This window comes from Equus asinus, chromosome 1 (assembly GCF_041296235.1).
Source record: "Equus asinus isolate D_3611 breed Donkey chromosome 1, EquAss-T2T_v2, whole genome shotgun sequence".
In the NCBI taxonomy this organism is placed as follows: domain Eukaryota; kingdom Metazoa; phylum Chordata; class Mammalia; order Perissodactyla; family Equidae; genus Equus; species Equus asinus.
The window spans coordinates 112,581,351-112,604,294 of NC_091790.1; the positions used below are offsets into that span (position 1 = coordinate 112,581,351).

General features: G+C 41.5%; 1 long non-coding RNA gene across 2 annotated transcripts in view; it reads right to left on the minus strand.

Annotated features, from left to right (window-relative positions):
- Positions 1 to 525: 525 nt before the first annotated feature.
- The window catches only part of LOC123285572 (uncharacterized), a 90,669-nt gene continuing 68,250 nt past the window's right edge, over positions 526 to 22,944 (minus strand). The window contains exons 1-3 of one of the 2 annotated variants that reach the window (XR_011502253.1): positions 17,064 to 17,228; positions 4,100 to 4,299; positions 526 to 3,441 (exon numbers count right to left, since the gene is read on the minus strand). This is a non-coding gene — a long non-coding RNA (uncharacterized lncRNA). Of the gene's footprint in view, positions 3,442 to 4,099; positions 4,300 to 17,063; positions 17,229 to 22,944 lie in introns of those variants that run through there. The other variant, XR_011502252.1, reaches the window with a different exon arrangement.

A 22,944-nucleotide genomic window follows, 5' to 3' on the forward strand; every position in this document is an offset into this window, starting at 1 on the left:
GTGATGTTTCAGAAGACTCATAAAGTTTTTTTCCTCCGTAAAAGGAACTATTATCTTCTCCTGTGTTAAGAGCAAACTTTAAATAGTGACATGGGCGCGTTTTGATTTAAAACACTGAATTATCAGAAAAGGCAAAGGCATTTAAAGAAATACAAAAAAACGTTACTGAACTTAGCGTTGTGCTCTATGAAGTGAATTCCCCAAAAGTGGCTCAAAATAAGCCATAGTCAAATAAAAAGAAAAGCATGATGGAAAATTATATTTTCACCTCTTAAGTGACTATCTTTTTTCCTTAATAGGAATCTTCCATTAACTGGCCACAGGAAAAAAAAAAGTTACTAAAATTAAGCTTTTTTTTCAGAGCAAGCATATGACTTTGTTTCATAGGGAAATTGATGGTAAGGAATAAATAATATCTATTACAGAAACATTTTCAGGAAAAAAAGGCACACACCGACGTCATGAAATTCTTTGTAAATTTCCTGAACAGCACTTAGCCATTTAAAAAGAAATATATAACAGATATTTGTGTGTGTAGCAGATTTTTAATGTCCAAATGCCATGTGTTCTGTACGCAGATTTTTTTTTTTCTCTTTCAGATTTCTAAACACAGTGGAAGCCATGAGAGAGAATATCTGAAGCAATTCATTAAAATCTTGGCAGCGGGGCCCACAGCTCTGCTCCCTCTGAAAGCTGCCTCACTGAAGCTGAAGCGTTCCCAGCAGTTCCCTCCACAGAAGACCTATTGTCACCGCCTCTGGAGGGGCAGTGCCTGGAGGAGCTGCTTCAGTCAATCAAGGGTCTTGAATAAATGAAAACGACATAAATAAATCACTAAAGGGGTGGGCTAGGGTGCCCTTTTGAATGCCCCTAGGAAAATAAATTTGATTAAAATGAAATATTTTACTGTACGATGTAACGCTCCAATTCAGAGGATTCTGGGGTCCCTCCAGTGAGTGTCAGTTGTGGAGGAAAGGGGAATGACGGGCTGTCCTTCAGCTGTTGAATCAGACGAACCTCTTTTCTTGGACAAGATTTTACATTGAGAAGGCGTTGTAGGTGATGGAAAATGAAAGATGTTTCTCCTTGCTAAGACTGGTGCGTTTGCTGCCTTTTGCACCTGTTGGCAGTTCTGAATTTTGTTTCTGCTGCTCTCCCTCCACTTGGCTGTAGTTTAATTAGGGCTGGGAATTTCCTGATTCCAGGGCTCTGGGGAGCCTTTTCACTCCCTCCAGTTTCCTCCCAGTGGCCCTATCTCTTTGGTGTCTTTGTTCTCAGCACAAAACAGTCCCTGCGAGCACTGATCAAGGGTCCATGAATACACACTGACTCAGTTGCCACTTAAAGATCATCTCCGTTAAGCAGCTTCTTTTTAAATTTTGGTGGTGGTTTACTTTTTATTTATCTTACCATGAATCATAATATACAAAAGGAATATGATTTGACCTGAGATATTACCAAAAAAAATCCATAGCATAGAAAATATTTTTGAAAAAGATTTTACTGTGCCAAAAAAAAAAGTAAACCTCTGCACCTTTTGGGGGGCGGGGATGCTAAATAATAAATAATAAATAAATAATAATAAATAATAAAGACTACTTCAGAGAAATAGAAACTAGCCCAGTACATTCAAGAGGACCCAAGCAGTTACTCATCAAAATGAATATGCTTCAGTCTCTTAGAACCCCTGTTGTTTTCTGAAAATAATTTGTGGACGTATTGAGATTTGTAGGTGATTTTTTAAAATTTTATGGAGGGTTCCATTAATGTTCCCCCTTACGTTCATTTAATTTTTTTGAAATGCATTTAATTTGTATTCATTCTCAAAAATCCAAACTTTTCCCAGATTTGGAGCCTACCTCCGCCATTGCAAAATTTTTCTTTAAAAAGACGATCTGTATCTATCTCCTTTTAGTCAAGACTGGCCTCTGGCTCTGTTGTTAGAGAGACTGTGGAGACAAATCAGAGTCAATAGGAAAGAGCTCTCTCTCTCTCCTGCAGGATGCCATCAGGAATCAGAACGCCATCAGAATGCTTAGTAATAAGGGCAGCCCGAACCCTGTAATGTGTCACCTTTCCTTCCGGGCGTCCAGCCTTCCAAATGTCTATCTAATCTGTGTCCACCCCTGGGAGCAGAGAGCTCGCTCCCCGTCTGGGTGTTCTCTGATAGGATCAAAACCTCATCGCTTGAGAAAAAGCCTGTTATCTGTACCAGGTTGGCCAAACGCTCCGGCAAGTCCCGAGAGGGTAAAGAATTTCAGGTATTAAAAACCAAAAGAACTAGCAAAGCAATAGGGTGATGTCCTCAGTCCTTGACTGAGAGTGGAGAAGCTTGAATTCTTGTCACAGCTGCCTTCCTGTGACCTTGGGCAAGACTCTGTGACCTTGGGCAAGTCACACAAACTTTCTGGACTTGGTTTTCTTGTTTGAAAATAAAAGAAGTCAGACTGTCATCCCTGAAAGTCTCTTTTAGTTATAAACAGTTCCACGATTCTGAACTATACCAGCACTAAGATAATCCAAGAAAGATAACCATTCACCAACCCCTGTCACCAAGGTCCTACGAGGAGACAGGCTCAGGAGAAAAAGTGCCACTCTAGTCACCAAGGAAACACTCAACTTTTAACAGTGAAAGACACCCGTTAGAGCAGGATAAGACACATTCTACAAAGCACCCCAGGAAAATGGAATTGTGGGTTATGGAATATGAGGGAGTTTTAAAAAACAGCAATTCACTTCTACTTCCCAATTTCCCCTCAAAAAGCTGACTGGAGGTTTACCCACAGACCACTGGATAAATGCCTGAGAGTTCTTTCAGGGGCGTTAAATCCTTCTATCTAATCTAAGATTCAAGCAATGTTGCTAATTTTTGCTTTAAAATACCTTAGCCAAGTTTTCTTTCGGTGTTAGAAAAATGCTAAAACTCCTTGCATTTTGATTATATGGAGCCTAGGTAAATGGAGCCTTCTGTCCTCTGTCCTTTCAGTGTGTGCAGCTGAATAATCCTCTCATAAAAACAATTAATACTGGAATAAATAAAGACCCCAAGGTCTCAGGTGGCTGGGTCCACTCAATTTCTGCTTTCTCTTTCATATATTTACATATTAATATTAACCCACAGGTGAAAACTAAGGCCTACTCTCTCCCTGTCTCTGTGATGTGGCAAAGATCAAACTTCCTAAGGGAAGGTTTCTTGCAGGAATATCGACTCCAAGTAGGGTTAGTCCCCAGTCTGACGGCCAAGACTGCGTGAGGAAGATTGGAATGCTCTGCCGGCCTCAGGAAGCAGCCGCGCTCTCCGGCACTCTCCACCAAGGATGGGGCTGGGGCTGCGGCTTCCTCCTGGCAGCCGGGGCGCCAACAGCTGAAATTGGAACACGCCTCATAGTCACGTCCTGTTTCAGTGAGAGACAAGTTCTGCTTCCAGGAAATGCTCCTTGTCTGGGGAGAGGGAGAACGGAGGGCGCTCAGATACCCAATAGCTACGGTGAGCTACGGTCAGCAACTCGCCCCTGGGAATCAGAATCTTCAGGTTAATGGGGGACAGAGGGGACTGGCCTGGGGCATGCTCTCTCTGAGCCATCTCTAGCTCATAACTCACCTTCACTTCTTCACCTCTCTCCATGCTCACCAGAGAGCATGTGGGACGCACGGAGGTCAAGAGGAAAAGGGGAAAAGAGTTGTGGGAGGGGGTAGTAGAGACAAGAGACGGTAATGATAGGGACCCAATCCTTTTCAGGATTCTGCCCCTTTTCTCTTCAACTTGGGCCCTCCTCCACCTCCATAAACCAATGTAATGAGAGCAATAGAGAAAAGCTTTGTTTTCGGGACACACGGTATTAACCACAAGTTGGAATGTCTCCCACTTGAGCATTTTATCTGGAATGAGATCTGAATCCCAGGGGACTAATTCCCCTCCCGAATTACAAGTCCTGAGCTCTCTTAGACTTAGGAGCAGCCCCCTAAGAAGTCAGAAGGATGAGCTCTGTGCTCTTTGTGTCTAGCCACGACCCATACTGCCCAAAGGATGCCCAGCCCAGGCCCCATCCTGCTATGACCCTGTGAAATTCCAGTTCCAAGAGGCCCCTCTAATACTTACGGGAATCTCCTGGGCTTGTTGAAACACAGATGGCTGGATTCCGCCCCCGGAGTTTCTGATTGGCATTTCTAACAGAAGTACTCAGCCACTGCTGATGCTGCTGGTCTGGGGAACCACCCCTGAGCACCAGCATTCCAGCACAGAGAGGGCATTAACACACATTGGTTGTTTACTTTCATAACAGGAGGGCGAGATGAGTGCTGTGGAACAGAAGAAAACACAGATCGTTTGATTCTGGACTTCCGAGTCTACATATACTTGTTGTACTTTTTCTCACTCTGTTTCCCACATTGTTGATGCAACTTTAGCACCGTTAATGAAATTTGAGCAATTTTCAGGAAACAACTGCAGCTTTCCTTCTTGAAAGACATTGCAAGTTTAATAATAGGTAAAATGATTTTTACCTATGTAGATTTTTACCTATATAGAAGAAACTAGTGTTTCCTATATATCTCTGATAGCCTTGCCTCTTACAAAATTGACAGTTGACATTACAGATTTACGTCAATTTACTTTTGATTTTCTTTCAAATCTTTAGGAAAACATTAATTAAAAAGGTCCAGGTGATTTGCCAAGATTTACAGGGAAACTTAAAAAAAAAAATGTTTCTGACCTGAAGAAAGTTTTTCTGACTCAAGTGATCACTTTTGATCTTGAGCCAGAAAAATGTTAGAGCCTGCCTGGTGCAGGACGGGATCGTGCTGACTTCATGTCATCTCTTTAGCTCATCTCCTGTAGCGTCAAGCCTGAACACAAGGGAGTTAAAAGAAAATGGATTATTTAAAACCTACATTTGTGGCTAATAATCCATTCTCCAACTTCCTCCTTTTAGACATACACACTTTGGGGAAAACTCACAGTGCACGAAGAGCCGACTTTTATGGAATGAAACTGGATAATGCATATTCATCAATATATCGGTGACTGGAATCACTTAAGATGTGCAAGGACCACGGCAGTGACAATATATTTTCTTGTAATTATACTTCTCCAGGCTCAAAGAGCTTTATAGACTTTCAGAATGAATCCCCCTAACGGCCCTCCGAGGCAAGTGAGGAACAGGTGTAATTATCCGTCTTCACGGATGGATAGACAGACACAAAGGGAGGGACTGAATCAGCCGAGAAGGAAACCCAGCCAAGGGCCCCAATAATTCTAATACAGTCTGCCTCTCCTACCAACGCCATTTTCCTCCAACTCCTGACAATATGCTGTGGCAAACTCTGAAGGCATTGTTTTTTCCTTCTTTAGTGATGTCCCAAACTCTGCAGGGACGTCTAAAGAGAGGAAACCATGAGACTGGTAACTATGGGCAGCAGCACTGCAAGTCTATGGAAGCCAACATTTAATTTTTCCGGACGATATGATCAAGGTCCTTCGAAGTTGAATTCCATCAGCACCTGCTCAGCCAGCACCACTCTGTCATTTTCCTAAAAGCTGACAGAGAGGGGGTAACATTAAATGAATAGACACGATTGCACGGCCGCAAACCTCTAAAAGTACTCAACGTTTGGGAAGTACCGGGCAACTGGGAGTTTTTCTGAATGACAATAGTTTTCAGTGCAAGAGGCTTAGAAAATATGCTGTCTCTGGCCAGAAGCCAGATTGTGACACGAAACAATAGAGGACAGACTCTTGGGAGAGGGGATTACAACAGCCCAAAAACCTGTACCCCAAACCCTCTTTCATATCATGCCGTGTTTTAAGGAGAGATTCATACTACAAAGATTGTGTCCATTAGGAATTATTAGTTTGAATAATGTCACCTTTTAAGCAATGGACACTATGACGGGATGATAACGCAGAAGGCCTGGAAGTCTCTGGACCGCTGACTTCCACCGGGCTCCCCCACACCCCCATGTCTGAGGTCTCCCTGCAGCAGCAGCGCATCCAGCTCCGCAGAGCCCTCATTATTCCCACCCCTCGCACACCACCCTCCCTAAACTCTCCTTTCCTGGGGTCTTGAGACCACCGAGAATGAAAAGCGACTAAGACCTCAGAGCGTGGAGGCCTCGCAGCACAAAGGCTTGGGGTTTTCCTTTCCTGTAAGTACTGTTCTCTACTGAGCGGAGTAAGTTTTGAAGTGTGGGGCTTCTCCATTCTAGGGGGCCTGGGGAAGAACCATACAAAATTCTCAAAAGAGGCAGAGATTATAAAATGGGTGACCTGCTACTCTAAAAGGTGTTCGCCTCAAATTTCAAAAAAATAAGAAGAAAGGGTCTTATCTGTGCAGTCTTCCTTCTATTATTTAAAATTGAAAAGGTAAAACAGTCATATACAACTACCTATGAAGACTGATTATATAAAGATATAAATAGGTATTCAGAAGAAGACAAGTTACCGTTCAACCAAATAAAACCTACAGCTCAGTTAATCAGACGCATTTCACGTTACACTTAATTGTGCTGAATGGTAATAAGATACAACAGCAAGGAGATTATTGAAATGACTGTAATTAGCACTGTTTGATGCACGTGACCATCATTTTTAGTTATTTCTTTTACTTTGATAGCTCCGTATCTTTTGCCACCATCAATATTATCAGTTTTCCACGACGCCTTGCGTTTTTTTGATTATCAGCATTCATACAGATAGATTTGTACCAAGAAAAGAAAAAAGAGTGCTGGATCAAACTCCTTTTCACTTAGAAATTCCTTTGTCTCTCCCTCCCAACTTGTGTCCCTATTCCCCTGCGTCTTCATTATCCCAGTCCTTGCTATGTACATTGGCAATTTTTCTTAAAGTTATCAGATGAAAAGAATTAGGTAAAGCAAAAAAAAAGAAAATTCAGGCCCACCCAATCGATATCCAGGGAAGGGCTGAGTAAATCTGTGTATGTAACAAGCCGCACAGGTCACTCTTATCAGGCAAGTTCAGGAATACTGTACTATGGGGTCCATATTTTCCAAGTTAAGATCAGAGCTCATTGATTTTTTTACTAGTAAGTGAATTTATTTACAACAAATGTTTTACTAAGGCTTATCTCAAATACTTTTATAAATGAGGCAAAATACAAATTAAGGATTTAAAGATATAGATATCAAATTGCATATGGGCATATTTTATACAATTCCTTTTTGGTTTTTCCAAAGAAGATGACCCTACCTGAAATGAGAACTATTCAGGACACATGGCTCCACTCTGGCCAGGTGTTCTGCCCTGAAAGTGGGAAGAGCAGACCAGAGAGGAGCCCCAGAAAAAGGAGAGGAGAACGAGAACTGCCAGATCTCAACCTGGGAGGGGAAATGAGAGAAAGTGTTGAATGAAGGGGCCAGGACTATGTTGGCGGTGGGGCGGTCACTATCGAGTATTCAGCACCTTCCTCGGAACAGACCCTTGGCAGCTGCAGCTGTGGCTACTGCTGCATGCAATATACCTTTTGGATGCAGAGTAAGGTCAGGGAAGACAAAAACTATGTCTTCAGTTTCTTAAGTTGCTCCCGTAAAACAACCAAAGCAGATTTACCTTCAGAGCCAGCCAAGACAGAATTGGCTTTCAACGGCAAGATGGACGGTGCCCAAAGAAATATATAGTCTTCTGGGAAGGAAGAAAAAAGATCATTTATAATGCGCTTGCTCTGCATCAAGAGCTGTGGAAGGAGCTCTGATGTGTGGGTCTAATATTCACTCAATAAATTCTTCAGTATCTGTCAGGTGCTAAGCACTGAGTTAGGTGCTTAAAATACAGAATAAAAAAAAAAGAGGTAGTATGTGTCGTCATGAAACTTACAATATGGTGAAGATAAACGTTTAAAAAACACATAAATGTGAGTTGTATAAAGGGTTCAACCCAGATGTGCTGGAATGTGCCTTTATCTTTTTGTGATGGAATTCAAACTTAGCTCTTGAGTCGCCTTTCTGCTGATGGAAGGAAAATTAACTAAGTCTTGCCACTTGAGGATAACTCAGTCTCTTTCCATTTAAAACTAGTAAATATTCACTCTGATTCAGAGTTTTCTTCCTCCTTCTTCTGTTTCCCCTTTTCTTGAGGATGAGCCAACTTCCCCAGGAGGCTTTAACCACCCTCCAGCATCAGAAGGCGGGGGGCTTCTGTAGCGTGGTCGCATCAGCTGAGGTGCAGCTTATCACACGTGGTCTTTGGCATCCATTGCTGGTGTCCAGGGTCCCTGCCATTGCTTCCAGCCTTAAGGTCCACACACTCAGTCTCTCTTGGCTCCCTGGACCTCTTGCCATTTTGCCACCACCCTCAAATCCTTTAGGGACTTAGAACCTCTCAGCAATTTCCCCATACCACCCCAGCATGTGCAGGGCTCTATAATGCTGCCCTCATCCCATGGGCCAGCACTCGCTCAGTCCCTGCTGCACAGGTGTCCTGTGTCTGGTGCTATTCCAAACTTGAGGTCCAGCTAAGTGAATCTGGGTATTGCAGTTACTGCCCTCGGTTTCGCCCCAGTGGGGGTCAGGGTGCCAGGGCTGCCTTCTCAGCATCCATTTGCATCTATACTCTACTCTTGCCTCCTCTGACTCTCCTCTTCTTGTCTGTTTGGAGGACCGACTGACCACAGAGTTTTTACAACAAGCCTCTGAATCTAGGATGAATGCAGGATGAAGAAATAGCTTGAGCCCCAGTTAAAGGTGAGGGCTGAGTAAAGAAGAGCATATATATGGAATGACCCTGGCCCAGGGAGAAGAGAAGAGGAAGAAGAACTGAATTTGACTTGGTGCTTAGTCACAAGAGGAAAAGTTCTAATGTGGAAATGATTATCATGCATTGCCGCATTTATGTTTTCCACTGCCAGCTGGAAACCATGCTTTGTGGGTTGTCTAGAATTCAGTTATACACAAGTTACATTCATGCACCCCTGACCTCTCTGACCATAAATTGTCAAAGTCCACTACAGTTACCAGTCATGACAATAGCCATAAAGGAAAAGCAGAGGATCCTGTGAAACCATACAACAAGAGGCACAATTTAGATGAGAGAGCGGGAAAGGACTGGGGCACTAGACAAGCTTTCTCAGCCTGGCAGCAGCTGCTCACACTGACAAGCACACCTTACCCCGTCACAGAGCGCTCACGGCCAACCGGGGTCCACCAGCAATGCGGTTTCCCCTGACCTCCAGCTGTTATCATCAGTGCCCAAAATAATACCGCCAAATTTGGTGAAACCTGATAATAACATGCACAGACATTTGCTTTAATGTTTAAAGCTGCCTCGTAACTACACTACAGGCATGTAAGCAGCAAAATCCAGACTATGGAGAAAGCAATAGGTCCGAAAATCTATTTTCTTCAACAAGCAAATTGCAAGGAGACAAGAAAGAGAGAAGTAACATATAGATTAAGGAGAAATAATCACAATGTGGGGGACTAGATCCTGATTCAAAAAAAAGAAATGAAAAGGGGCACATACATATGGTGACAGATAAAAAGTAGACTATCGGTGGTGAGCACAAAGTATCTATACAGAAAATGATAAATAATAATGTACACCTGAAATTACACAATGTTATAAACCATCATGACCTCAATAAAATAATTGGGAAAAAAAAAGAAACTAAAAAAGTTGATGTTTATGAGACACTGGGAAAATTGAATAATGACTATTTGATTATATTTAGGATTTTGGGTGTGATAATGGATCTCATGGTTATTTTTGTGTGTGTTTTTGTCTTCTAGAGAAATACACTTCAAATATCTAAAGATGAAATGACACCTGTAATTTGATGCAAAATAATAGAAGGAGGGGAGTGCATGAGGGAGGGGATAGGATAGGATTGACATTAGGTTAATGGATATGGGGGCTGAGTGATGTGTACATAGGATTTATTGTACTATCCTGTCTTCTTTTGTACATCTTTAAAATTCTCCACAATTAAAAGTAAAAAAAAACCCCAAGAGTCAAAAATTACATAAAATCTGCCTTGCACTTCTACCAATCATATATGCCTGTGTGTAACCAGACAAGTACTACTATGCATACTGCGTCAGTGGAAAATAGCTGTCATTTTTCTTTATGTCTAGGCATTAACGTATATACACATTATATACATTTAGTCTTACAAACATTTACAGTCCACTGTTATTCAAGTGTCATTAAACAGAGGTGGGTTCCTGGGTTCCACTTTACTTGCTTCCACTGACATTTGTGCGTCTTCAAGCCTGCGGCTCATGTTTCTCACTTTTAACCCCCAATAGTGACCTTGTTGCCTGTAGAGTGCTGTTCTGAGTACGGACGGAGGGACACCGAAAATAGTTTAGCATCATGCAGTATAATGGAAAGAGGCTGGAGATCAGGGCTGGTTTTGATTTAAGATCTGGGTATTGGTCCTGGTGCTGCCATTGGTTGGTCACGTGAAGTTGGACAAGCTGGATGAGTCATTTAATTTGGTTAGTCCTCAGATTCTTCACCTGTAAATAAAGTGCTGAGATGGCTCTGCAAGGTCCCTTAAGCCCTACTACTCCACGTTAAGGTTTATTCTAAAACATTAAAAGCTTATCATATAAAATATGTGAAAGTGTGTTGTTTTTTCCTTCTCATAAAGGAGAACATGGTATGGATAGCCTAACAGTGTAAGTTAAATAACATCTTATTTTATTTTATTTTATTTTGGGGGGAGTAGAAAATGATTCTTATTTGGTCTCCTATAAATAAAGAAAACAGAGCATTTAAGTAATATTTAGCAGTAAGCAACAGTGAAAGCTACATGACCGGGGGTCAGAGACTATGAAATTGTATGGGAACATAGTAATTAAATTGTTCCTGCTAATCTCAACAAAAACAAAACAAGTTAGTTAAAACACATAATAGCTTAAAACTGAAAGATAGCAACACAACAATATGAGTAATAACAGTACCAGATGTTTACTTCACTCTCACTAGGACGCGGTGAGCACTGCGCTAAGCAGCTTGCATGTACTTAACCTGTTGAATGTTCACAACAATCGGAGAGATGGTTATTATTATTTCCTCATCCCTAAAATGAAGATCTTTGCCCAAGGTCACAGAGCCAGCTTACCTCTAAGGCATTTTTCATGTCAGATAATATTTGTGAAATACTGTGTGTGAAAATACTTTGTTAAGTGTCAAACAATTGTTTATCCCTTTATTATGATTGGAAGGGAAAATTTAAATGTCTTAAATATATTTAATACTATACGATGAAAAGGAATAATAAAATATTTCAAAACTTTGGCAGATCTTATTGTAAAAAGACATAAGATGTGCACAATGAAATATGGATCTAGGTCATGACCATCAGAGGTGGCCAAGACCACAGGTGACAAGCTGAGGGAGAACTTTACAATTGACGGATCAGGGTAACAACTCTGAAACCGGTGATAACTGTTAACATCAAAAAAGAGAGATAACCAGACAATACACGTCTTCTGATGGAGGTACATAACCCACCTATGATGAAAAATCAAACCTCAAGCTGATCAAGATTCCAGACCTACCTCCAGTTTACAGGAAACGCTGGGACAGAGGTACATTACACTGTTATAGGAACCAGAAACGATCGAATCAGCCAGATCCAGAATGCAAGAATCGTTGTAGGACAAATGATTCGGTTTCTTCAACAAATAAATTTCAAGAAAAAAATGGGGAAGGGAGAGAAAAACGGTAATTTTTAAAATATTTAAGAGGTTTGTTTGAAATGTAGTGTTTGGATCTTGATTTGAACACGTGAATTGTTTTTTTTTTAAATGGGGGAAATTTGATTACTAACTGGGTTATTTAGGGATAATAAGAAATTATTGTTACTGTTTAAATGAGATACAGTATTGTGAGGTTTTGGGGGGGCATTATCTGTTAGCAATACAAATGGAAATATTTACACATGAAACAACATGATATTTATGTTTAGTTTCAAAAGGTTAGTCTGAGAGGAGAGTAGGGCATATAGTTAAATAAGACTGGTCATGAGGCAATCACTATTGAAGGCAGGTGATGTGTACATGGGATTTCGTTATAATATTCACTCTATTTTTGTTTATGTGTCAATTTTTCTATAAAAGAAAAGATTTAGGAAAAGAAAGGGAAATAAGATGCAGCAGTTGAAAATAGTTTTTGAAGCTGAAAATAATATTATCATTCTTTAAATGAAGATACTCCAGCTCAACTTCACTTTCTGTGTGTTAAGTAAAGAAGACACTGCAAATGTGCCCATAAAAAGGACAAAGACAGAATCCCTGGGGATTTGTTATTTTTTATTTCTCCTGCTTGTTTAACTTAGGAATTAGGAACTTTAAAAAAAGAGACTAAATTATTCTGTTATTTAACAGACATTCACTGAGCATACACTAAGTGTCAGACTCTCATTTTGCTGTACGCATTTGTGAAATTTTAGTTACAGTGTAAAATCCAGCTCGGGCTGTAGCCTCCTTGTAAGGAGACCAGCAACAGAAATCAGGACAGTGTAACGTTGTAACAAAGGAGCTGGCTGCCCCTCAGAGATTTGTGCTTGCCTCTATGGAGTAGAGTAGTTCCCGGGATGCAGATGCTCAGTCAGGGGGCACATTTCCTGGCGAACGTAGAGCCCTGTGACTCGTTCTCACCAGCTAAAGTGCTGTGACATGTCCCTACTCTGCTGAGGTGGCTAAGAAGCAGATGTGTCTTCTCCACTCTTTCTCCAACTTCCAATGCCTGGGCGGCTGTGGGAGCCTTGTGTTAACGACGGCAGAGCCTCCATCACCCTGGGTTCCTAAATGGCTGCAGCAAGCACAGCGCCCCCACCCCCCCATCAGCAATACAAGAATACTTACACGCTGTCATTATGGAGCAAGAGTATTTCTATGATGTTAAGCCACTGAGATTTGGGGTTTTATCTGTTATGAAGGCTAGCACAAATGGCAACTGCCAAGAGAGAGACTGCAGTGTATATGCAGGAGTGAGAAATCACCACGGTTGAGAGAAATTACAAAGTGTTTCATTGAGAAGTTGGAGTTGAGCTGGATTTTGAACTATGAGCTGAATGTCAGCAGCTAAATGGAGAGAAGTGGGGTTGGTTTACCAGAATAAGGAACGAACATAGGAACGACAGCAGGAGTTCACCTGCATCCAGGGGATGGTGAGACCATCCTGATGAGCAGGTGCAGGTTGGGGAGAGTGAGAAATAAGGCGGAAGAGTTAGGATGAGTTTAGAGTATGGAGATCCTTGAGAATTTAGGACCTGATTCAACAGCGACCACTGAAGTTTCTGGAGTCCCTGATGCCTGATGAAAGGTCCATGTTAGGGAAATCAGTGAGACAAAGAGCGCAGGGTTGACCTGAGGGAAAAAGATTAGTCTGGTGACAAACCAGTTTAGATATAATTAGAGACCATATTGGCAAACACAGTAGAAAGGAAGGGGTAAATACAAGTGTCATCTTAAGGCAAAATCACCAGGGCTTGACCACAGAGGAAAAAACATGAAGTCAAAGGTTGTTCAATCATACTAGGTCTAGTCCTAATTCCCAAAACTGTGACTTCTATTGTATTGGGCATATTATTTAATACCTCTGAGGTTTTTTCTTCCTTTGTAAAATGAGGGGATAGAATCAGATGACCCCAAAGTTCTTTCCATCTGTAAGACCTTACGATTATAAAATTATGAAGGAAAAAAATAAAACAACTTAAGTGACATATTGAGTAGGAGGAGGCAGAGAAGGGCCCTCAGCAGTAAAAAGGAACGAATTATTGGTGCACACAATGTGGATGAGCTCAACATCATGCTGAACAAAAGACGTCTTGCCCATAAAGGCATATACTTTATGGTTCCATCACTATGAAGTTCTAGAACAGGCGAAACCAATCTGTAGTGGAAAAAAATTGGAACACTGGTTGCCCAGGATAAGGGGAGGGTGGGTGAGAATCAGTGGAAAGAGGCCTGAGGAAACTGTCTGAAGTGATAGAAATGCTCTCTATCTTGATAGAAGTTTAGGTTACACTGGTGTAAACATTTGCCAAAACTCAGCAAATGGCAAGCTTATTAATGTATATTGTACAGGTTATTATATGTATATACTACTTGAAAGAAAAAAAAGAGAACTGTAAACCAATATAGAACTCTAGTTAATGATACACGAGATGAAGTATACTGATATCTGCCACTTACTGCATCAAAAATTTAAGATGGCTTGATGGACGGATGAAGGAATGGACAAATGCACAGCTGAGTAATAAAGCAAATATAAAAAAATGTTCATAGTAGAATATGTGTGGGTGGGTGTATGGATATTCTCTATACAATTATTTCAACTTTTCTGTATGTTTGAAATTTATCAAAATAAAATGTTGGGTGGTGAAAGAAACAAAATGGGACTTCAACTGTATTTCTTATCATGATGCTTGACCAGAAGAAACAATTGGTAAAATAAATGTTAGAGCCACAGGAAAAGAGGGATTTGGTCATAAAATGAGGTTAGCTAACATCTATCAAGCTCCTCATTCCCTAAGGTGTGCTGGCTTTTTATGAAAGACGTTAGATTTAATGAAGGTGTTAAACTGTGGACACGGACGGATGTCAGTGTCCGTCATTCAAGGGATCTACAGAAAGAAATATCAGTGTCGAGGTGGAGGAGATTAAAAAGAACGAAGGAAGTAAAACTGAATTAAAGAGAACCGGGAAAAGGAAATGAACAAAACAATACGTATTTTCTCATTTTGACCAATTTATAGGGAAGCAAAATGGCCAATTTTGAACCCTGTAGAATAACAGTAGTGGCGTTTTTGTACACACATTTTTGGGTTCTGAATTAAGTGTTTCAGTGAGATTTTATGATCTAGTTGAATACTTAGAGTCAAAATGGTTGCAACAGAAAAACAGGCACATTGATCTTGGTTTTAGTATCTGTCAAAACAGTAATCAAAGTAAATGTGACTGGAAGCTCCACTTAAAAACAAAGGGAAGGGCAGAAACCTTCAGCTGATAGAATTGAGGTTGGTGGGGAAAGAAGTGTTATATCACCAAAGAGAGATGATGCTCCGGGAACTGAAGATGGAGATAGCGTCGTCGTTAACGGGATGCAAGCCTGTCCATAATGAAGCGTTGGACTCGTGCCTTTCTCAAAATAGATTTTCCTTCAGCCTTAAACCCTGAACTGTGCTGTGTCCCTGAGGATATCACAGAATGGCCTATTTTCACTTGTTAATCCCAGACGTAAATACTAATCTTTTACCTCACCTGTTAGAGGATAGCTTAAATTAGCTGTATTGATTGCAGAACTAGACATGCATTCAAATATCTTCTATAGCCCCTGACCTAGCAGAGCATGAGAAGTATCTGAAGTATGAAATAAATGCTGAGCCGCGCTGGCAATGGCTTATATTTGAAATAGCGAGGACTATAGGGATTTAGTTTCTATTTTGCAGATTCTTTTCATTCTACAAAGAAGAAAATTTCTTGCAGTATGGAACCACCATTGTCTGCAGTGTGTAAACACACAGAATCTTAAATCAATAGACTTAATCAATTTAGCACATTTCCATTCCCTTTTTGAGATGGAAATTCAATATCTTGCCACTACAACGTTGAATGCAGTCTCGACATCTCGGTTGCAATCTTTTGACAGATAATGCTAGAATTTCACCTAGTTAACTTCATTTGAATGTAGGCACTTTGAAAACTCGTTTATTTACGAATTAAATAATTTGTTTTTCTGTGATTAAAAACTGTCAAACTATATTTATGAAATAGGATTCTGCAAAAGAATCATTAGTCCAGAAAAGCCTTGGACATGACATTCTGAGAAATGATTTTATTTGCCATTTAAAGCATCAATATAACTTGCCTTCTACAGTTTCACTGGGCTGGTTTGGCCCTGCACGTGACATTGAGCCCGGGGAGCTGTAAGGTAACTGGGTGGGCCTGTGGGTGGCTCAGAAGTCCCGTGTGCATGCACATCAGGCTCACTGTGTGCGCACGTACACCGGATATTGCAGTAGAAAATGGGTGGTGGGGGAGACCAAAGCAAATGGTTTCCTCCTTACTCCTCTATCTTTAGAGTCGGCCTTGCAAAGAATTACTGAGCCAGCTGGTGTGGGCCACTGAGGAGGTACAGGAAAAGGAAGTAAGAACCATCAGGAAGGGCTCTGTTATACATACGTTCATCGCAATCCTCACAACCACTTTAATTGAGTAGATAGCTATGGCCCCTTTTGCACACATAAGGAAATAGAACGTCAGAGAAATTCAATAATTTGCCTAAGGCCACCGGGAAGTCAGGAATCTGACCTGGACTCAAACCCAGGATTACAAACCTCTGCATTTTACTATTACGCTTAGAAATGGACCTGAGCCTGAGCACCCACAGAAGCTTGCCCAAGGATTTAGGACCCGAGATGGGCAGTAACGGTTGCAAGGACTGGATAAACAGAAAAGGAAAGACCTTTCTAGGAAGGAAAGAGCAGAAGCAAAAGCACAGAAGTGGGAATGCCTGTTGGTGGGACAGTGAGGGAATAGGCCCGCCTGGGTTAATGGATTATTCTATTATGAATAGTACCACAGGACTTTGCCACTTTGAAGCACGTTCATCTCCATCTCACGGGTACTCGGAACAATTCTCTTAATAAGGGAGAAGGTATTGTAATGCATCTTTGCGTATATACAGATATTAAAGATCAAGAGGGTAAGTGATGTCTCCATCACATGCCCTACTCACCACAGAGCCTTTGCACATACTGCTTCTTCTGCCTGGAAGGCACTTCCTCTCCTCTTCACCTTGTAAACTACTACCCAGCCATCAGCTCAATTCATCCTTGACCTCCTAACAGAGCCTTAGACAACTTCCCCAGCCTGGGTCAAATCTCTCCTTAGTGTATGCGCTCATTGAACCATGCACCTCTCCTTTGTAAGATTTATCATACTTACTCAACTTGCTAGCGGAAATAATGCAAAAAGAATAAATAATTGAATAAACAAATTAACAGAACCCAGGTCTGCCTAGGTCTGTTGCTAGTACATTCTCCACATTAAGACACTGTTTATAAAATGTACAATTGAAAGATCTGAGGCTGTTTTACCTGGAAAAGAGAAAAGTTAGGGGGAGGATCTCACAGCTGGCTTCAAACGTCTGGAGAACGATGGTGCCGAAGGATTAAATATATTCTGCACAGCTTCGGAGGGCGAGACAGAGACAAACGGGGAGCAAGTTCAGGGAGGCAGGTCTCATTGCAGTGTAAGGAAGTGAAACACGTAACAATGAGAGCCGTCCAAATACAAGCGGGCTGTCTGTTAAGGAGGTGAGTATTCAAACAAAAGCCAGAGGGAACACCTGCTAGGGGTGTTGTAGCGGAAATTCCTCTTCTGGTTGGGAAATTTTTAGCCACCAAGGCCTTTCCAAGCTTAATATGCTTCTCTGGGTCGGAGAGGGACTTGAAAGGAAGATTGAATTTGATTTGAACTGACCTCAAGCAGAGAGAGCGGCAATGAATAATTGTTCTTATGATGCCTGACTAATACTGGGCCCTTGAAGAAACACATCTGCATTTGTGGTCGGCCACTTGGGTGCCAATGATGAGGTCTTCCAGAGCTGGCATTCCAAGGATAGTTAGGGCTGTGCAGCTGCCACTGTGACTAAACAGCAGGGGACACTCCAGTGTACAAGGGGCTGACTCCAGGGTCAGACTCCCTCCCCCAAGCAGCGTCTCCGGCTTCCTCCACTCCCCATCCTCCATCTGCATCCGCCTCCATGCAAACACACCCCTACACTGGGCGCGCGAATGCTGTGCTGACAGATTGCGCTCCAAACTACTGCTGGAAGCTGTGCTTTTCCCAGCTACTCAAGGCTAGCCCTTCTGCTGGGCGCAACTCTACAGCAACGCTCCTCCTCGCGCAGACATGCAGATCACAAAAGAGACACTGAGAGGGAAGACAAGGGAAAATCATCCTTTCAAGACATCACTGCCATCTTAAATTCACAAAAAACGAAGGCCTTAAAAGTTACGTGGAGGGGGCTGGCCCCGTGGCCGAGTGGTTAAGTTCGCGCGCTCCACTGCAGGCGGCCCAGTGTTTCGTTGGTTCGAATCCTGGGCGCGGACATGGCACTGCTCATCAAACCATGCTGAGGCGGTGCCCCACATGCCACATCTAGAAGGACCCACAACGAAGAATATACAACTATGTACTGGGGGGCTTTGAGGAAAAAAAAAAATCTTAAAAAAAAAAATTACATGGAGGCTGAAAATTAGGAATCCTGATTTGGAAACCAAAGTCTAAGAATGCCAATATATGGATGGGGGTGAGCTTGCAGAAGATCTGTAATTTTTATTTTCAGCGGGCACAGGCCTGGACCAATAATGACAGCTTTTCTACAGAGCAATATATTCTGATTGTCAAATAACCAGTTTGCAAATTTTGGAATAAAACCCATTTGTGAACAATCAAATTCAATACATTGTAATGTTGTTAAAACTTCAGCGTAATTTGTCATTCATATTTCAAACCACATTGTCTATTTTTCTGAATGGTAGTTAGTAATCCAATCCCCACATCTTATGGACGACCCCCCCATGTGCGGGGCACCAGGCACAGGAAGGTAAACAAAACAGACACAATCCCAATGTTACAGGGTTTATAATCTCATTTAGACAATAAAATAATAACCACAAAATTTATACATAACTACAAATTGTGACAATCCATATGAAGGGAAAGGGTCAATAAGAGAGACTCCTAAAGCCACACTAGGCTTTTCTGATGAAAAGACAATTCGCTGAGAAATTAAGAATCAGTGAGAATTAGTCCTGTGAAGGGTTAGGGAAGGGACATTCCTGGCCAAGAGCATGTCCCAAAGCCCTGGGTTAGGAAAGAACTTGGATCCTTCAAGAAATGGAAAGAAAGCCAATATGAGCAAGGAGGAAAAGCCTTAAGATCATGCTGGAGAAGAATTCATGGACAGAACCTGCAAAACTTTGGATATTAAAGTTACTCTAAATGCAATAGGAAGCCCAAAAAGATGAGAGTGAAGCAATTTACATTTTTAAAACGGTTCTTCAAAAGGTCAGACATGTGGAGAATGGTTTAGGTGGAGGCAAGAATCAGGTCTCTTTCTTTCTTTTTTTTTTTTTAGGTTTTATTTTTCCTTTTTCTCCCCAAAGTCCCCCGGTACATAGTTGTATATTTTAAGTTGTGGGTCCTTCTAATTGTGGCATGTGGGATGCTGCCTCAGCGTGACCTAATGAGCGGTGCCATGTCTACACCCAAGATCAGAACCGGTGAAACCCTGGGCCACCAAAGCGCAGCGCGCGAACCTAACCACTCGGCCACGGGGCAGGCCCCGGTCTCTTTCTATATAAATTCCCCATTCGCAAAAGTGACAACTTCCAATTTATAACCATATTAATGTAGCATAATTAGAGTTATTTCTTTTAAATAATTATGAACGTTTAACGTCCCGCACATTTTTTGTTTACTAGGCAACTCTCTCCCAAGGAAAGATACTATTGCTAAACGAATGAAAATTGAAATCTTTTCTGCTCAGGCAGTATAAATTCTAACTCACATTGAGAATGAAGACAAATTACTATTTCCAAGCAGGGGAAGGAGTAAAAATAAATGCCTTTTTATGTAATGTTGCATTCAGAATGTTGTCTCTATTTTATAATCAGGGGAAACTATGCACTTCACTGAGGATGCTGGGACAGAAACAGAGCTGGAATTAGACGGTCTCTATTCTTGACTGTTTCTGTTTTTGTTGCCCGGTACTATTTCTTCCTGGGGAGCATGTAGGCACGGGCAGCCAATCCTCTTCATCATTCTCATCAAATTCAAGTGTAGACTCCTGGCAGAAGTGAATAGTGTAAGTGGGTTGTACAATACTTTGAAAAATAATGTGTTCTTCTCTTACTGCTCTGAGAATAGGACCCTCTGCAGGGTCAGTTCATGGTATCCACCGGGGGCAGGGGGGAACTGGAAACCAGTATATCTTAAAGAAAGTATATAAAGGCTAAACTAACATTCAGCTTCTGGCATTCAAAATAGGATCATGCAGCAATCCAGGCTATTTTCTGAATACCTTATTCCTTCCCCTTGCCCCAGCCAAGCCCAAAGGGCCCGTTCTCACAGGTCTTGTTTGTTTTGTTATGTGATGTTGATATGAAAGCTGACGCTTTATGGAAGTAGGGTATTACATTAGGAGAAATAAACAAAAAGCTTATTCCTTTTAGTCCCAGGGAATTGTGGAAAGAAGAGAGAGACCAAGAGAAAAAGAGAGTCAGTCAGCTAAACATGTATTCTGATTTCTCCTTTGAGTGAATTGCATTAAATCTGTGCTTCTCAAATTTTAATGTGCCTCAAATAATCTAGAGCGCTTGTTACAACACAGTTGCTGGGCTCCAGACCCAAAGTTTTTGACCCAGTAGGTCTGGGGTAGGACTCAAGAATTTGCATTTCTCGCACAGGTGATGATCACCTGGGTGATTCCCAGGTGATGCTGATGCTTCTGGTCCAAGAACCGCACTTTGAGAACTGCTGTGTTGAATAAATGAAAGTAATACCAAAGGCAGAGGAACTTGTCCTTGCTTTTCATGTGGTGCCCTGGAAAAAGATCATCTCTACGACTGAGCCCTCCGGAAGCCTGGTGAGCAGCCAAATCGCCCCAATTCATCCCACATCAATGGGGACACGTAAACCACATCCTTCTCCCCTTTATACCACGGTATCTTCTTGAGGAGAGAAGCAGGAAGGGTAGGTGTATCTCAGAGATGGACCATTTTTTCCCAGAAAGACATAACACTGCCTAAGGAGCTGTTTAAATTCCCATATCTAACTATTCTTAAATCACATTGGACACATGGTCAGGTTTCTTTCTCCTTCGTTTCCCTTTCATATGGCCTCTGCTTCCCTTTTTCCTTTTCACGCTGGCTGGAACGTGGATCCAGTTGGTATGGTGACGAGCCATCTTCAGCAGTGTGAATGATACAACAGCTTCAAGAAGGGCAAAGCCACAAGACAGAAAGAGCCTCGGTCCCACACACTTTCAAGCCAACTTGTAGACCTGGATTTTACTTGCTTCAGTCATTATATGTTGGGCCCATTGGATAGAGCAGTCTAGCTAATCTGCACCCCAACCAGTACAAATGGAATGAGAGGTGTGAGTCGTGTGGGAATAATACATAAATGGCGGGGCAGGGCAGTGCTTACACTGTGCAAACACATTTTTCCTGTGTTCCACTCTTACACGCTGATTGTCTCTGATCCACCCACGGTTTCGGTTAGACCAGTCCCTTAATGTTTCACCATTCTTCTCATTTCTAATTTTCCTTCTCTTTCTTGGCTGTTCCTTGTCTGTCATCCTCGCCTTTATTCAGGTGGAGTGATCTATGTAATTTCGCCTCACGTTTTATTAGTATTTCTTCTACAGCTGCTTTAGAGTCGTTACGAATAGCTCAGGCATTTTTTATACCTAATACTTTTTTTTTAAGATTTTATTTTTCCTTTTTCTCCCCAAAGCCCCCCCGGTACATAGTTGTATATTTCTAGTTGTGGGTCCTTCTAGTTGTGGCATGTGGGACGCTGCCTCAGCGTGGCTTAATGAGTGGTGCCATGTCCACGCCCAGGATCCGAACTGGCGAAACCCTGGGCCACTGAAGCAGAGTGCACGAACTTAGCCACTCGGTCACGGGGCCAGCCCCAATACCTCTTAATACTTTTGAATATCTGAATAAGCAAATAAACACTCAAAAGAGTACACTTGTTTTAAATTGTCATTATCGATATTTCACTTCTCAGTGAATTAATAGGTATAATTTATGAATTAACAGGTATGACTTTGATTAAGTTGGTAATGTGAAAATTATATCCAGCTGAATCTTGGAGCAACATACCTAAGAATATATGCATATATTTATTATTTACTTATATATACATATTTTTATATGTATTTACATACATATCCCCCCGAATTTTTCATTTACATATGTATATAAGTATATAATAGACCCAGACAGCCTCCCTTGAATAAAAAGCCTATAAAATATATTCTCAAACCTCTATTCATTTAGCAGTCAAATATTTTAATCCTTTGTTTCTTTGTAAACTCAATATGCATTCATATAATGTTAGGTATTCCTAAATTTGGGGGGTTTTTCCCAAAATAACGTATTATTTGTGAAAAAAAGAGAGCCCTCCCAGGCATCGGCGTTCAGACTCTAGGGCACTCTCTCAATGCTAAGGTCCTATTCAGTACCGAATGAACATCAATTTTGAAGTATTCTGGTTGTTTGTAGAAGTCACAATCCTTCAGAACACAAATCGCTCAAAGCACCCAGTGAGTATTCTGCATTCCTTTCTGAACTGTCACATCACTGACTTGCTCTGGCCAAGATAAAACAATTTGAATAGCGAATATACATCACAGGTTATCTTCCTCCTGGGCCAACTAATATAATACTATATTGCACCTCTCTCCCTTCAAAGCACCAATAGTCAGGCAGTCTCTTTCCTAAAACACTAGCAAAAAAACAGAGCTTTAAAAAGTAAAATAAGTACTCATAGCATCATCAATACAAAATTATAAAAACATGGCAAGTTTTATTTAAAATGTTTTAGAGTGCTTCTAAATCCAGCTTCAGAAGAAGGGGGTAAGTGTATGTATTCTATTAAGCTCGAATCCGTCAGGAAACCACAAAACAATCATGTTATCACCCTAGCCAGCTACTGATCATAGAGATCGGGTCAGAAGCCACAACTAGGAGACTGAAACAATGAGCCTTTGTGACTGCTAAGGGAATACAGCAAACCCAGAGACACAGGCATTGCCTGGGAGCCGGTGCTCAAGACAGAGCCAGCAGTCAGAAGTCAAGAGAGCCATCAAGAGTTATGGAGCACACACATCCAGGAGTCCAAAGCGAGTCTGGAATCTCACAGAAAACAGAGGCCACAGCAAGGCACAGAATCAAGAAT